A 15468-nucleotide genomic window follows, 5' to 3' on the forward strand; every position below is an offset into this window, starting at 1 on the left:
CCAGCGAGCATTGATTTGGTCAGCTTCGTCTCTCCTGTTGGCGAAACATTCCTTCCAGGAGGCGCGAGAGACTTCCATTGCTGAACTCTGGAACAAACAGATATAGCTGGAGTTAGAGCAGCATCTATAGAGACTTGGTCGAGACCCTCCATCAGGACTCAAGCATCCTAGACGCTGCTTGCCATTCTAACAGTGTGTCCCTGTGGCTGGAATTAGTCGGGTGGAACTTTACAGAACTCCTTCAGTCCAAAATAGGGAATTTATTGTCATTAACGTGTCCTGGAAGCATTGTTTTCTGGCAATGTTTCAGTTGCAAATATTGTGATAAATTACATTTTAAAAAATAAATTGGAATAAATAAATAACCAAAAAGAGAGAAGGTGAGACCGTGTCTTTGGTCCATTCAGGAATCTGATGGTGGAGGGGAAGAAGCTGTCCTTGTGCCGCTGAGTGCTCGTCTTTAGGCTCCTGTACCTTTTCCCTGATGTAGCAGACTGAAGAGGGCATGGCCTGGGTGGTGGGGGTTCTTGAGGAGAGAGGCTGCTTTTTTAAGACACCGCCTCATGTAGATGTCCTTGATGGAGTGAAGTTTGGTGCCAGTGATGTCGCAGGCCGAGTTAACAACCCTCTGGAGTTTATTCTTGCCCTGAGAGTAGGTGCCTCCGTACCAGGCAGTGATGCAACCAGCCAGAATGCTGTCCACAGGACACCTGTAGAAGTTTACGAGAGTCTTTGGTGACGTACTAAATTATTATTAAGTTCCTCATGAAGTGTAGCTGCTGGTGGGCCTACATGGAGGCCCCAGGACAGATCTTGAGAGATGTTGATACCCAGGAATTCTTCAACCCTTTTCACCATTGACGCCCCCCTCTGAGGGAGACCAAACCTGGGCTCACTATTCCAGAAGTGGTATATTCACTAAGAAGCCCCTGTCCTTACAATGAAACCAACAAACCATTTACAGTTGTTTTGATGTCCCTGCGTGTTAACTTTAAGTGATTGATGTACAGTAAAATCATACACTAGAACCATAGAACATTACAGCACAGAAAAATGGCCATTTGACCCTTCTGTTCTGTGCCAACCAATAAAACTAGATAGTCCCACTGACCTGCTCTCATTCCATAACCCTCCAGACCTCTCTGATCCATGTATTGATCCAATTTATTTTTAAAATTCATGATTGAATCTGCATTCACTACATCAGATGGCAGCTCATTCCACACACCCACCACTGTCTGAGTGATTAACTTCCCCCTAATGTTCCCCCTAAACCTCTCCCTTCACCCTAAAGCTATGACCTCTCATATTTATCTCCCCCAATCTGTGAAAAAAACCTACTCACATCTACTCTGTCTATACCCCTCAGAATCTTATAAACCTCAATCAAGTCTCCCCTCATCCCTCTTCATTCCAAGAAGTAGAGTCCTAACTTGTTTAATCTTTCCCGGTAACTCAACTCCTGAAGACCCGGCAACATCTTAGTAAATTTTCTCTGCTCTCTTTCAATCTCATTGATATCTTTCCTGCTGCTGGGCGACCAGAAGTGCGCACAATATTCTAAATGTGGCCTCTCCAATGACTTGAATAACTTCAACATAACATCCCAACTCCTGTACTCAACACTTCGATTTATAAAGGCTAAGATGCCAAAATCTCTCTTTACAACCCTGTCCACATGTGACACCAACTTCAGGGAACAATGTATCTCTATTCCCAGATCTCTCTGCTCTGCCAAACTCCTCAATGGCCGACCATTTATCGTGTACGTCCTACCCTGATTCGCTCTTCCAAAGTGCAACACCTCACACTTGTCAGCATTAAATTCAATCAGCCATTTACTGGCCCAATTTCCCAGCTGGTCCAGATCCCTCTGCAAGCTTTGAAAATCTTTCTCGCTGTTCACGACACCTCCTATCTTTGTGTCATCAGTAAACTTGCTAATCCAATTTACCACGATATCATCTAGGTCATTGATATAGATGACAAACAATAATGGTCCCAACACAGACCCCAGAGGTTCCCCACTTGACACAGGCCACCACTCTCTGTTTTCTTCCACCAAGCTAATTTCAAATCCAGTTTGCAACCTCTATGTAAACCTAGTGTCCTAACCTCCTGAACCATCCTCTCATGTGGAACCTTGTCAAAGGCCTAACTGAAGTCCATATAGACAACATCCACAGCCTTTACTTCATCAACCTTCTTGGTAACTTCCTCAAAAACTCTACAAGATTTGTTAAACATGACCTAACAACACACAAACCCATGCTGACTGTCCTTAATCAGCTGATGACAGTCCAAACATCTATATATCCCATCTCTCAGAAATCCTTCCAATAATTTACCTACTATTGACGTTAGGCTCACTGGCCTAAAGTTGCCTGGTTTACTTTTGTTGCCTTTCTTAAACAGCGGGACAACATCAGCTACTCTCCAATTGTCCCGCACCTCCCCCATGATGAAGGACATTTTGAACATATCCGCCAGGGACCCTGCAATTTCAGCACTTGTCTCCCTCAAGGTATGTGGGAATATCATATCCGGTCCAGGGGACTTGTCTACCTTTATCCACTGTAAGGCAGCAAGCACCTCCTCCTCCTTAAACTCCATATGTTCCATGACATTTCTATTTGTTTCCCTTCCATCCTTATTCACGACGCCAGTTTCCTGCATAAATACTGATGCAAAAAAAAATTGTTCAAGATCTCTCCCATTTTGCGAGGCTCCACACATAGTTACCTCTCTGATTTTCTAGGGGTCCAATTTTGTCCCTTACTATCCCTTTACTTTTAATATATTTGTAGAAACCCTTTGGATTTTCCTTCACATTTTCTGCCAAAGCACCTTCATGTCTTCTTTTTCCCTTCCTGATTTCCTCCTTAAACATTCTCTATACTCTAAGTAGCTCATTTCCTTCTTGTTCTCTATACCCCATTTATACCCATTACCTTTTCTTAACCAGCTCGCCAATATCCCTTGAAAACCAAGGTTCCCCATGTCCGTAACTTTCCCCTTATTCCTGGTAAGAACATACAATCTCTGAACTTTCATAATTTCATCCTTGAAGGCCTTCCCCCTGCTGGATGCATCCTTGCCAGATAATAACTTATTCCAATGGACTTTTCCGAGATCCTGCCTCATTTCCTCAAAATGGGCCTTTCTCCAATTCAGAATCTCAACCCGAGGACCCGACCTATCCTTCTCCATAATTAACTTGGAACTCATGACATTATGGTCACTGGACCCTAAAATACTCACCTTTACAGACTTCTGCCTCCTGACCCCTGTTAACTGGAATTCAAGCAACCAGCAGTGTCAAGTTACCGGCAGAAAAAAAATTGTGGGAAATAAATAGGTAAAATATGTGGAAGTTTGAAATTGCCGCACTTCACTGTTAGTTTACCAATCCACACAACATGCAAAATCTCATGCAACCGTAAAATTCACTTATCCGGCATCTACCAATCCACCTTCGGTGCCAGATACCTGGGTTTTACTGTACAAGGTCATCTGGATCTGAACACTGACACCCTTTAATCTCTCTCCATTTCCAAAACACTCTGATAATCTTTATATTTCAGCCTAAATGGATGAATTTGCTCCTTCCATCTGCCGTATGCTTGCCCATTCCTCATCTTATCCATATCTCCCCCCCCCGTGTCCCGTCTTCTTACCCTCACACCCACAACCCTTCATCATCTATATTACACATCGAGACAGAAAATGCCAGAGACACTCAGCCAGTCCAGGCAGCTTCTGTTGCGAGAGAGAACCAGTGAGCATTTCATGTTCCTTTCTCCAAGGATGCTGCCTGTCCTGCTGAGTATTTCCAGCGTTCATTCCAATTCCCCGGTGTTCTGCACTTGTTTCCATGATCCACGGCCCACGTTGCCCACTGGGCTGCACTTCCACCAACACTTGGGAGCAGATCCACATTCTGAATCCTCCTCGTCCGTACCTGCTGATTCAACCGTGGTAGATCCAAGTCAGTTAGGATCCAAGTGCGTCTCTGTGCCCTGTGCTGAATGGATATGTGTGTGTCTGATTTAGTGTCATGTATACGGTGTGGAAACAGGCCTATCTGTCCAACGCTGACCAAAATATTCAACACACGTGGGTTCCACCTGCCTACATTTCTAAACCCATCCAATCCATGCATCCCTCCATGTGTTGCAATGAGGATGTGATGTTGTGGCTTTATAAGGCACTGTTGAGACCTCACTTGGAGTACAGGATACAGTTTTGAGCTCCTTATTTAAGAAAGGATGTGCTGGCATTGAAGAGGGTTCACAAGAATGATTCCTGGAATGAATGGTTAGCATGTGAGGAATGTTTGACGGCTCTTGGACTGGACTACTTGGAGTTCAGAAGAATGAGGGGGACCTCATAGAAACATTTTGAATGTTGAAAGTCCTGGACAGAGTAGTAGCGAAGTTATTTGCCATGGTGGGGTGTCTAGGGCAAGAGGGAACAACTTCAGGATTGAAGGGCACCCATTTAAAACAGAGATGTGGAGGAATTTTTTTATCCATCGGGTGGTGAACCTTTGGATTTTGTTGCCACGGGCAGCTGTGGAGACCAGGTTTTTGGGTGTATTTAAGGCAGAGATTGAAAGGCCCTTGATTAGCCAGGGCATCAAGGGCTAGAACCTCAGATCAGAGTTTCAGTGAACACGGACACAACTGTGTAAACTGTGTTTACAATGGGACTGACGGTGGGGGTGAGGGGGGGAGCTGTGGGGATCTCCCCATCCCCCCTCCGACTCATGCCATATCTGACATTTTCAGTCAAACGTGAAGGATTGCATTTGCAAATGACCTCTGTGTTGCTTGTTCTGAAGGTCTGTGATGGTTTCATGTTCCTTGTATCCCACCTCAACCGTCTCCAACCGGACGACATCAATGCCAACATCCTCTTTTCGGTAACTCTAAACCACCCCATTCCTTCTCCCCCTTCACTTGCCTTAATTCCCTCTCACTCTATCTCTTGCCCCTGCCCAACACTCTCTCCTATTGCAGAGCCTCTTTCTCAGCTTCTCCCCCCCAGCCCACATTACCCCACCCCCCAGTTCCTTTCCCACTCACCACTATCCCCCCTCACTGGCAGTCACTGATCGTGGCGAGCAACATGCCAGGGAATCTCAGCTGGTCACTCAAGTGACCATAGGAACTAAAGGGTAACCAACATTTTGGGTCTGGATCCATCTGCAATCTGAGGTGATGGCCTCACACCAGACTGACTGAGGACCAACGTGGGCTTTGAGAAATACTACCCCCACAAAGTAGGCGATCCTTTGCCTCCCAGCACCAAATTCATGGTCACCTACCAAGAGTCTTGGTTGTCTAGTGAGCATTCTAGCTGTGTTTGCTATGCTTAGAACAGAGATGCAGGAAGGTTGTTCCCCACAGTGGGAGAGTCTAGGACAAGAGGGCACAACTTCAGAGTTGAAGGACGTCTGCTTAGAACAGAGATGCAGAGGAATTTCTTCATCTAGAAGGTGGGGAATCTGTGGAATTTGTTGCCACAGGTGATTGTGGAGGCCAGGCCATTGGGTGTATTTAATGCAGAGATATTGATAGGTTCTTGTTTAGCCAGGGCATCAAAGGTTATGGGGAGAAGGCCGGGCAGTGGGGCTTAGTGAGGAAATGGATCAGCTCATGATTTGAAGGGTGGGACAGACTCGATGGGCTGAGCAGCCTATTTCTGCTCCTGGATCTTATGGGATTACAGTCCAAGTATTGTACAAGCGAGGTTCAGAAGTGCGGAGCTACAGAGAGAGATCAGCGGGTACAGAGCAAAGACAGTGTTTTCCAGTGCTGTCTGTGTGGTGTATGCGCATTCTCCCTGTGACCATGTGAGTCACCCCCACCGCTCCCATGCGTTCCCATTCCCTCCCACATCCCAGAGAAGTGTGGGGTTCTGGTGGGTTAATTGCCTCCCCCTTCCCAAGTCATGGGTGTAGGATAAAATTTGGGGCAGTTGGCGGGGTTGTGAGAATAGAAAATGGGATGGGTGTGTATGGGCGGTTGTTGTCCAGCATAGATTCTTTGGGCTGAAGGACCTGGCTACCACTGGCAGCCGCAGACCTGGAGATCCCCGGATGTGTGGGGGGTGCGGGTCCTCGGCTCCCAGAGCGGTGGTGGAACCAAGTGGTTCTCCACCTTCTTTCCCAGCACAAGTCATCCTTTACTCACCACCGAGCACTTCCACCACCGGGACTGTGTGGTCCAGTGGGCCTCAAACATCTGCCACTCACAGAGCACTGATGGGGGATTATTAAGAGATGATTTAAGATGGTATGTGAGTGGAAAAAACTGGTTGAGAACCACTGGACAGAAGTTGGTGGTGGAAAGTGGAAGGTGTGGAATGAACAAGGTTGAGTCTTGGCCCCAGGCTGACATCTGTAGTCGATTTAAGCAGTTGTGTGTAATTCCTTCAGTATGCGCCACTTAATACTGTTCTATTTCAGTAAAGTTGCAGCTCTTGGCTAACATCCAGCTCTTATTTTACAATGGTGGGGGGCGGTGAATGGCCAATGTGAAGTCATCGACTTGCATGGGGATTGGATCTTTCCCTCTCACTCACTGTAATTAAAGCTCTTTTACAGTTTTCACCAAAAACAGTTCAATTTACCGAGAGGGGCCTAAAAATGCAGCAATTCACCAGCTTTAAAATGGGATGATTATTTACGTTCAAGCGATCGCTTTTCCATTCACCGCTGGTCCGCGTTGCTCTTGACAGGTGATGGAAAGGCAGGCTGGCTGTGGGGCAAAGGGGGGCAGGGGTCACCGGGCCCTGCAGGGGCTGCAATGGGGCAACTGATGCCAAGTCAACGTTCTGTCTGGGAAGGGGAAACTGTGCAGAGGCAATGTCAACGGAGAATGTCAAGGCAGCAGACACGGGCCAATGCAAGATCTGTGTACATGGGGGTGGTGAGCACTGTCCCGACCCCCTCCTGTGGTGGGCACCAGGTCCCTACCCCACCTGTGGTGGGTACCATATTCCTACCCCTCCTGTGGAGGGCACCAGATCCCTATCTCTCCTGTGGTGGGCACCAGGTCCCAACCCCTCTTTTGGTGGGCACCAGGTCCCTACCCCTCCTGTGGTGGGCACCAGGTCCCTACCCCACCTGTGGTGGGCACCAGGTCTTTACCCTCCTGGGGTGTGCACCACGTTCCTACCCCTCCTGTGGTGGGCATCACATTCCTACCCCACCTGCGGTGGGCACCAGGTCCCTACCCCTCCTACGGTGGGCACCAGGTCCCAATCCCACTGGACAGGGATCAGGACCCAAAGGTGGGGACAGGGAGCAAGAATCATGGTTGATTTCTTTCCTCTGAATTCTTAAGGCTGTTAAAACTGTGTGTATGTGTCAATAAGAGTGTGCGTGCGTGTGTAAATAAAGAGTGTGTGTGTGTCTGTGCGTGTACACACGAGGGGCCTGTGTTCTCTCTAGTTTATTATTATATTCACAAACACAGAAATAGCTGCAGAACCAAGTGTCCAGTCCAAGGCTTTCAATGCAGGGCGTGGGACATCTGTCTGATCAATCACAGAGCAAGGGTGTGGGGGATGGGTGGGCAGGCAGAGGAAGAGACAGGGATTGGAAAATGGGACAGACAGGGAGCAGGAGAGAGACAGCGAGGGAGAGACATATGCTGCTTGATCTGCTGGGGGGGGGGGGGAGCAGGGAATTCTGGAGAGTGGAGTTTGACAGGAAGAGGGGAACATGTGGGGGAAGAGAGTGAAACACAGATGCTGTGATTGTAGTAAAATCACACAGAGATGCTGAAGGAACTCGGCGGGTCTCGCAGCGCCCATAGGAGGGAAAGGTATATCATCGACCGGAGGGGGGGGGGGGGGTGTGTAGGTGGGAGGGTGGGTTGTCCATGAGCCAGGGGGGAGGGTGGGGGATTGTCCGCGGGGCAGGGGGGAAGGGAAGGGACAGAGCCAGGTTCGTCTGTCGGAGACCCTGAAGGATTTTAAATGGGAATTTGGATAAACGTTTAAAGAAACATTGTGGAATGAGGGGAAAATGAAGAAAGGAATGGGAGAGTGGGTTCAGCACCAGCTCAGGGACCCCTGGGCCTCTGCTGCACAGAGCTGCCGTTCCAAGAGCAACTGTTTCCAACCACAGTGTATAAAGCACCTCACGGCCAGTGAGGTATTTTTGTAATGCAGTCACTTGTACGGGATAGAGACATACACTGCTAGAGTCAGTAATAGAACATGGAACATTCCAGCCCAGTACAGGCCCTTCAGCCCACTGACCTATATGAATCTACTCAACAATCTAACCCTTCCCTCCCTCGCCCCCATATCCCTCTTCAATCCATGTCCCTGTCTAAGAGTCTCTTAAATGCCCCTAATGTTCCAGCCTCCACCACCACCCCTGGCAACGCATTCCAGGCCCCCACATCTCTCTGAGTAAAAAAAATTGCCGCCTGATGTCTCCCCTAAACTTCCCTCCCTTCACTTTGTACCCACGTCCTCTGGTGTTTGCTGATCCTGCCCTGGGAAACAGGAGCTGGCTGTCCACCCTGTCTAAACCCCTCCTACTCTTACGGACCTCTACTCAGTCACCTCTTGGCCTTCATTGCTTCACAGTCAAAAGCCCCAGGTCTGTCAACCTTGTCAAAATGGAAGGTGGTGAAAGCTCTCAGCAAGTGAAAAGCCTATGGGATGCTGGGCTTCATTAGTTAAGGGGATTGTGTTCAGTAGAGAGGTCATGTTGGAACTCTCCAAATGTCCGGTGAGACCACACTTAAAGAATTGTGTTCAGTTCTGCTCACCTCATTACAGGAAGAATGTGGCAGGTATGGAGATGGATCAGTGGAGATTCACAGGTTGTTGCCTGGATTGGGAAACAAGTCTTATGAGGCCAAGTTAGCAGAGCTGGGAGTGTAGAAGGATGAGAGGAGACTTGATAGAGGTCGACAAGATGATGAGAGGCATAGACAGGGTGGACGGCCAGCACCTGTTTCCCAGGGCAAGATCAGCAAACACCAGAGGACGTGGGTACAAAGTGAAGGGAGGGACATTTAGGGGAGATGTCAGGGATAGGTTTTTTTTACACACAGAGAGTTGTGGGGGCCTGGAAAGCCTTGCTGGGGATGGTGGTGGAGGCTGGAACATTAGGGACATTTAAGAAACTCTTAGACAGACACAAGGATGAAGGAAAATAGTTTAGTTCTTGTTTTAAGGACTATATGGGTTGGCACAACATCGAGGGTTGAAGGGTCTGTACTGTGTTATGGTGTTCTATGAAGAGGTTTCTCCTCCTCTCGGTCCTCTCCTACATCCTGGTGATTCCTTTCCCTCTGGGGACCGGGGGAGTGACCCTGGACTCTCATCTACCCCCATGTCTGCCCCATGTGTGGGCTGCCCCAACCCTCCGAGGCAGCTGCTGTGGACGTGGTGTTACGCAGAGCTTGCATTGATCGTAGGTGCTGGACGTTCAGTTTTCTTTGTTCCATCTCTGACATCCTCAGATAAAATTCCAAAACTGTGAATCATTGACGAGAGCCTCCAAACATTTAGGTTTATATAAAAAAAAAGTTAGCTTTGCTTCAATGCAGGAACCAGCAGCTGGAAAATCCGGGTCTGCCGATTGCTGGGAGCTTTCCACAACTGTGGTATGTGTTTGGAGATTGGAAAAATAAGTCATTTATTTCCTCAGTCTGTTTCTCCAGAGCTTGGTCTCTGGGCACTCGTTACCCGTGAGCACATCACTGGGAGATGATAAGTGTATGCCAGGTGGAGGCTTTCCTTACAGCCAGACCACCCCCCCCCCCCACACACACACACACACACACACACACACACACACACACACACACACACACACACCCCACCCCCACCCTGTGCAAACAGGATTCCTGCTCTCTCTTCCCTGGCTCTTCTCTCTCTTTCTCTCCTCCCTCTCTCTCTGCCTTTCGAGTTTGTTCTTCCTTCTCAACTAGTCAGCTTCGGCTGGACTGAGAATTCACTCCTTCGGAGGCGGAATTGGACGGTGGAGGTAGGGTGTGTGGGGACCCTTTGCTCTTCAGCTCTGGGATGGCTACATTTGGATTTGCTCCTTTCTTCAGTTGTGTAATATTCTCCGCATTGAAGAGTTTGGTGCTTGACTGGAACAGTCAGTTCATGCCAGCTAGCACTCCCCTGGATTCTATTGACAGGAGTGATGTGGGGTGGGGGGGTGGGGTGGTGGTGGGGGGAGTTTGTTGTGATGAGACCCCTACAGCCCACTCCTGGGCAGCCCCAAGCTGACAATATTTAAGATCTGCAGCCTTTCCATTCTCCCTTCTCGATGCATTTGGGCCAGGGTGTGGAATGGACCTGGGTCTGAGGTGGACTTGGTGCTGTGTAAACTGCAGGGACCAGAGACGAGCCTCGGGTGGGTCTGTAATCCCGTACCATGCTGTGGTCTGTAAGGAGTTCTCTTCAGGGAATCTTGCATACTGTGTAACTGCAGCAAGTAAGAATTTCAGTGGATTTGTACTTGTCCTTGTGTCTATGACAATAACTATAGAACATAGAACACTTCAGCACAGTACAGGCCCTTCAGCCCTCAGTGTTTTGCCGACCCATATATACCTACCTAAAAATAAGTTTAAATTTTTTTTTTAAATGAAGTCCTCCCTACCCCGTAACCCTCTATTTTTCTTCCATCCGTGTGCCTGTCTAAGAGTCTCTTAAATGCCCCCAGTGTTCCAGCCTCCATCACCACCCTTGGTAATGCATTCCAGGCCCCCACAATGCTCTGTGCATGGAGCATACTACAGATATCTCACCTAAACTTTTCTATCTGGAAGGGCTCAGGCCCAAAACAATGATTCTGTATCTTTATCTTTGCTTTATAAAGTTCACTGTTTGACCTGCCAAGTTTCTCCAGTGTCATGTTTTTACTTCCCTCCGTTCACTTTGTACCCATGTCCTCTGGTGTTTGCTGATCCTGCCCTGGGAAACAGGTGCTGACTGTCCACCCTATCTCTGCATCTCAGAATCTTGTTGACCTCTATTAAGTACCCTCTTATCCTTCTACGCTCCAAAGAGAAAAGTCCCAGCTCTGCTAACCTTGCCCCTGAGACTTGTTTCCCAATCCAGGCTGCATTCTGGTGAATCTCCTCTGCTCCCTCTCCACAGCTTCCACATCCTTCCTGTAATGAAGTGACCAGAACTGAAAACAACAAGTCTGGTCTTACCAGAGATTTGTAGAGTTGCAACATGACCCCTCGACCCCTGAACTCTATCCCCCTATTAATGAAGTCCAGCATCCCATAGACCTTCTTAACTATCCTGTCAACCTGTGCAGTGACTTTGAGTGATGTATGGATTTGAACCCCAAGGTCCCTCTGTTCATCCACACTCTTGCATAACTGACCGTTAACCTTGAACTCAGCCTTCTGGTTAGTCTTTCCAAAATGCATTACCTCACACTTATCTGGATTGAACTCCATCTGCCACTTCTCTGCCCAACTCTGCATTCTGTCTATAACCATCTTCTATCATGGCTGCTGGGAGCACAAATGGGGTGAGAGTTGACCTTATGTGCTAACAGTGGCTTGTCCAGTGTCTAGATACTTGCTGGGCCTTCATTTCAACATCCCTGTGCACCTGGTGTCAGCAGGTCATGGACAGCAGGGACCTTTGTGACAGGGCCAACTATCCATCTTCCTCAATAGTTCGAAGAGTTGTGAATAGAACTGAAGGTTGTTGAAGGTTACAAGAGGATATAGACAGGATGCAGAGTTGGGCAGAGAAGTGGCAGATGGAATTCAATCCAGACAGGACAATCCAGTACAGGGATAATGGCGGGATTCTTAACTGTGTGGAAGCTCGGAGAGACTTTAGGGTCCAAATCCATGAAGATTGTATCTACAAAAATTTGACAACCTGAAGATTGTATCCCTGAAGAATGCCAAGTAAGTTGATTGGTTGAGAAGGCTTAAGATGTACTGGCATTCATTAGTCAGGGGATAGAGTTCAGGAGCCATGAGATCATGTTGCAACTCTACAAATCTCTGGTGAGACCACACTTTGAATATTGTGTTCAGTTCTAGTCACCTCATTACAGGAAGGATGTGGCTATGGAGAGGGGGCAGAGGAGATTGACCAGGATGTGGCCTGGATTGGGAAACAAGGCAAGGTTCACAGATCTGGGACTTTTCTCTTTGGAGCATAGAAGGATGAGAGGAGACTTGATAGAGGTAAATCATGAAAATCTGTAGACCACGTGGTTGAAGTTAAAACACACGGTGCTAGAGAAGCTCAGCTGGTCCAACAGTATCCTTTATGTAGCAACGGCAAAGAGACAGAACCGACGTTTCAGGGTTGAGCCCCTCATCAAGGTGTGGGTGAATTCTGGCAGGCGTCTGAACAAAAATGGAAGATGGGAAGGGGGGTGGCAAAGGCAGGAGATGATAGGTGGATGGCAAAGGCAGGAGATGATAGGTGGATGAAAGGAGGGAGGGGACAGCAGCCATGATGGGGATGGTGGATGGCTGGGTGGGTAAGGGGGAAAGGAAGGGAGAAATGGAAAGACTGGAAGGGGGCAGGGAGAGGGAGAAAAAGGTGAGCAAGTTTAGAAGAAAACAGAGAAGTCATTGTTAAGGCCATCTGGTTGGAGGGAGCCCAGTTGGAAAATAAGGTGTTGTTCCTCCAGTCTGTGGGTGGTCAGGGTGGGACAGTACACAAGGCCATGGATAGACGTGTGAGTGCAGGAGTATAACTCAGAATTGACTTAATTCTTGATCGAGGTCGACAAGATTCTGAGAGGCATAGATAGGGTGGATGGCCAGCACCTGTTTCCCAGAGTGGCAGTAGCTAATAGCAAAGGACATCTGTTTAAGGTGAGTGGAAGGAGGTGTAGGGGAGATGTCAGGGGTAAGTGTTTCTACACAGAGAGTTGTGGGGGCCTGGAACACCTTGTCAGGGCTGGTGGTGGAGGCTGGAATATTAGGGACATTTCAAAGCCTCTTAGACAGGCACATGGATGGAAGAACAATTGAGGGTTCTGGGTGTGAGGGAGGGAAGGGTTAGATTGTTGTGGAGTAGGTTTACATGGGTCAGCACAACATTGTGGGCTGAAGGGCCCTGACTGTTCTGGAATGTTCTATGTTCTACAGTTTGCTTAGCTGCATGAAATTTGTTGAATCTGCATTGATGCTATCTCTCTGGTACCTTGAGCTGTTGGCCCTTGGTGCCCCGCTGACCCTTGGTGCCCCGCTGGCTCTTAGTGCCCCGCTGGCACTTGGTGCCCTGCTGGCTCTTGGTGCGTCACTGACACGGTGCCCCATCGGTGCCCCGCTGGCTCTTGGTGCCCCGTTGATGCCCTGCTGGCCCTTGGTGCCCCGCTGGCTCATGGTGCCCTGCTGGCTCTTGGTGCCCCGTGTCTCAGGCTGGCTGGGACCTCACTATTGCCAATAGATCATGAGTTGTGTGCTGGGCTTGTAGGCTTGATTTCTGTCTTTCCAACAGCTGATCCACCGTATCAATAATAACAGGGAATTTCATCAATGCATTTGCTGAGTAGTGACTCCTAGTGTGTGGGATCCTAGAACACAGAACACGACAGCACAGGACAGGCCCTTCAGCCCTTGATGTTGTGCCAACCCATATATTCCTTAAAAATTACCAAAACTCCCCCTATCCCTCTATTTTCTTCCATCCATGTACCTGTCTAAGAGTCTCTTAAATGCCTCTAATGTTCCAGCCTCCACCACCATCCCTGGCAACACATTTCAGGCCCCCACAACTCTCGGTGTAAAAAAAATTACCGCTGATGTCTCCCCTAAACTCGCCTCCCTTCACTTTGTACACACATCTTCTGGTGTTTGCTGATCCTGCCCCGGGAAACAGGTGCTGGTTGTTCACCCTATCTATGCCTCTCAGAATCTTGTCGACCTTCATCAAGACTCCTCTCAACCCTCTACGCTCCAAAGAGAAAAGTCCCAGCTCTGCTAACCTTGCCTCATGAGACTTGTTTCCCAATCCAAGCAACATCCTGGTAAATCTCCTCTGCCCCCTCTCCACAGCTTCCACATTCTTCCTATAACAAGGTGAGCAGAACTGAATGCAACATTCTAAGTGTAGACTTACCATTTGTTGACCAGAGTTATCCTTGGTGGGGGGGGGGGGGGGGGGGAATTGTGTGTAGTCACTTCAAGCCCATTGGGATCTTCACACTGCAGATACTCTGAGAAAGACCTATTTCCTCTAGTGGTTGAGGGGAATCCTGGAGATGGCAGGGCAGCAGGAACTCCCTCCGGGAGTTACATCACTCAGATGTCTTTCTGCTTTGGAGCTGGCCAGATATACAGAGCCTCTGCGGTCCCCTGGCCTGTCCCCAGATGTGGGAGGCAAGGCCACGATTTGCATCGAGATCTCATTGCTGCCAGGTTTCGAACCTCGGCAGGGAAACCACCCAGTCCCCAAAGCCAGGTTGCTCATCAATGATGGACCTGTGCCTTTGTGACCTCGTGCCAGTTCAGGGTGGGACACATCTGGACCAGATGCTTTGATGTGGATGGAGTCCAGGATCCTCATGTCATCCAGTGACTCACTGTTGAATAGTTCTTCAAAGTATTTCTTCCAGCAGAAAACGACTGCTTCCCTCTTCTTGATTGGTTTTCCTCTGACCTTTGCTCTCTGTGGGGTGGATCCATGTGATGGAACTGCAGACACCCTTGAAAGTTTAAGGTTTAAGTTTAATTGTCACAAGATTCTGAGAGGCTTAGATAAGGTAGAAAGCCTGCGTCTTTTCCCCGTGGTGACAGTAACAAACACCAGAGAACATCTGTTTAAAGTAAGTAAAGAAAAGTTTAAGGGAGACGTCAGGGGTACGTTTTTTTCCACAGAGAGTTGTGGGGGCCTGGAATACCTTGCCAGGGATGGTGGTGGAGGCTGAAACATTTAAAAGACTCTGAGACAGGCGCATGAATGGAGGAAAAATAGGGGTTTACGTGGAAGGGAGGGAAGAGTTAGATTGTTGTGGAGTAGGTTTACATAGGTTAGCACAACATCGCGGGCTGAAGGGTAGGGTCTGTACTCTGCTGGAACATTCTATGTTCTGAAATGCATGGTACAGAGAGAATGGTTCTGCGAGCAATCTTAACAGGTTATTTCTAATATTCACATGGCCATGTAAAGATGATAATGGAAAGGAAGATCAACCAACACCAGGCAAGGGTAGTGTGAGAGCACTGTGGTGGGGTTCATGCAGGAGCCTGATGGCTGTGGGGATGGGACTGCCTGATTGATCCTTCTTCCCGACGGGAGGATGGAGAAGTGTATGTGTCTGGGCTATGATGGGTCCTTCAGTGGGTCGGCTGCCTTTCCCGGGCAGCGGGAGGTGTAGACCGAGTCCATGGAGGTGAGGGGGGTTTTTGTGATGTTCTGAGCTGCATCCTCCACCTTCTGCGGCTTCTCCCGACCTGGAGCAGAGCAGTCCCATTCCACACAGCG

At 48.6% G+C, this 15468-nt stretch overlaps 1 protein-coding gene across 6 annotated transcripts in view; it reads left to right on the top strand.

Annotated features, from left to right (window-relative positions):
- Nucleotides 1-15468, top strand: part of LOC138762305 (tensin-1-like) — a 126747-nt gene that overhangs the window by 35127 nt on the left and 76152 nt on the right. The window lies entirely within an intron of this gene.

The sequence above is a fragment of the Narcine bancroftii genome, chromosome 4 (assembly GCF_036971445.1).
Source record: "Narcine bancroftii isolate sNarBan1 chromosome 4, sNarBan1.hap1, whole genome shotgun sequence".
Lineage (NCBI taxonomy): Eukaryota > Metazoa > Chordata > Chondrichthyes > Torpediniformes > Narcinidae > Narcine > Narcine bancroftii.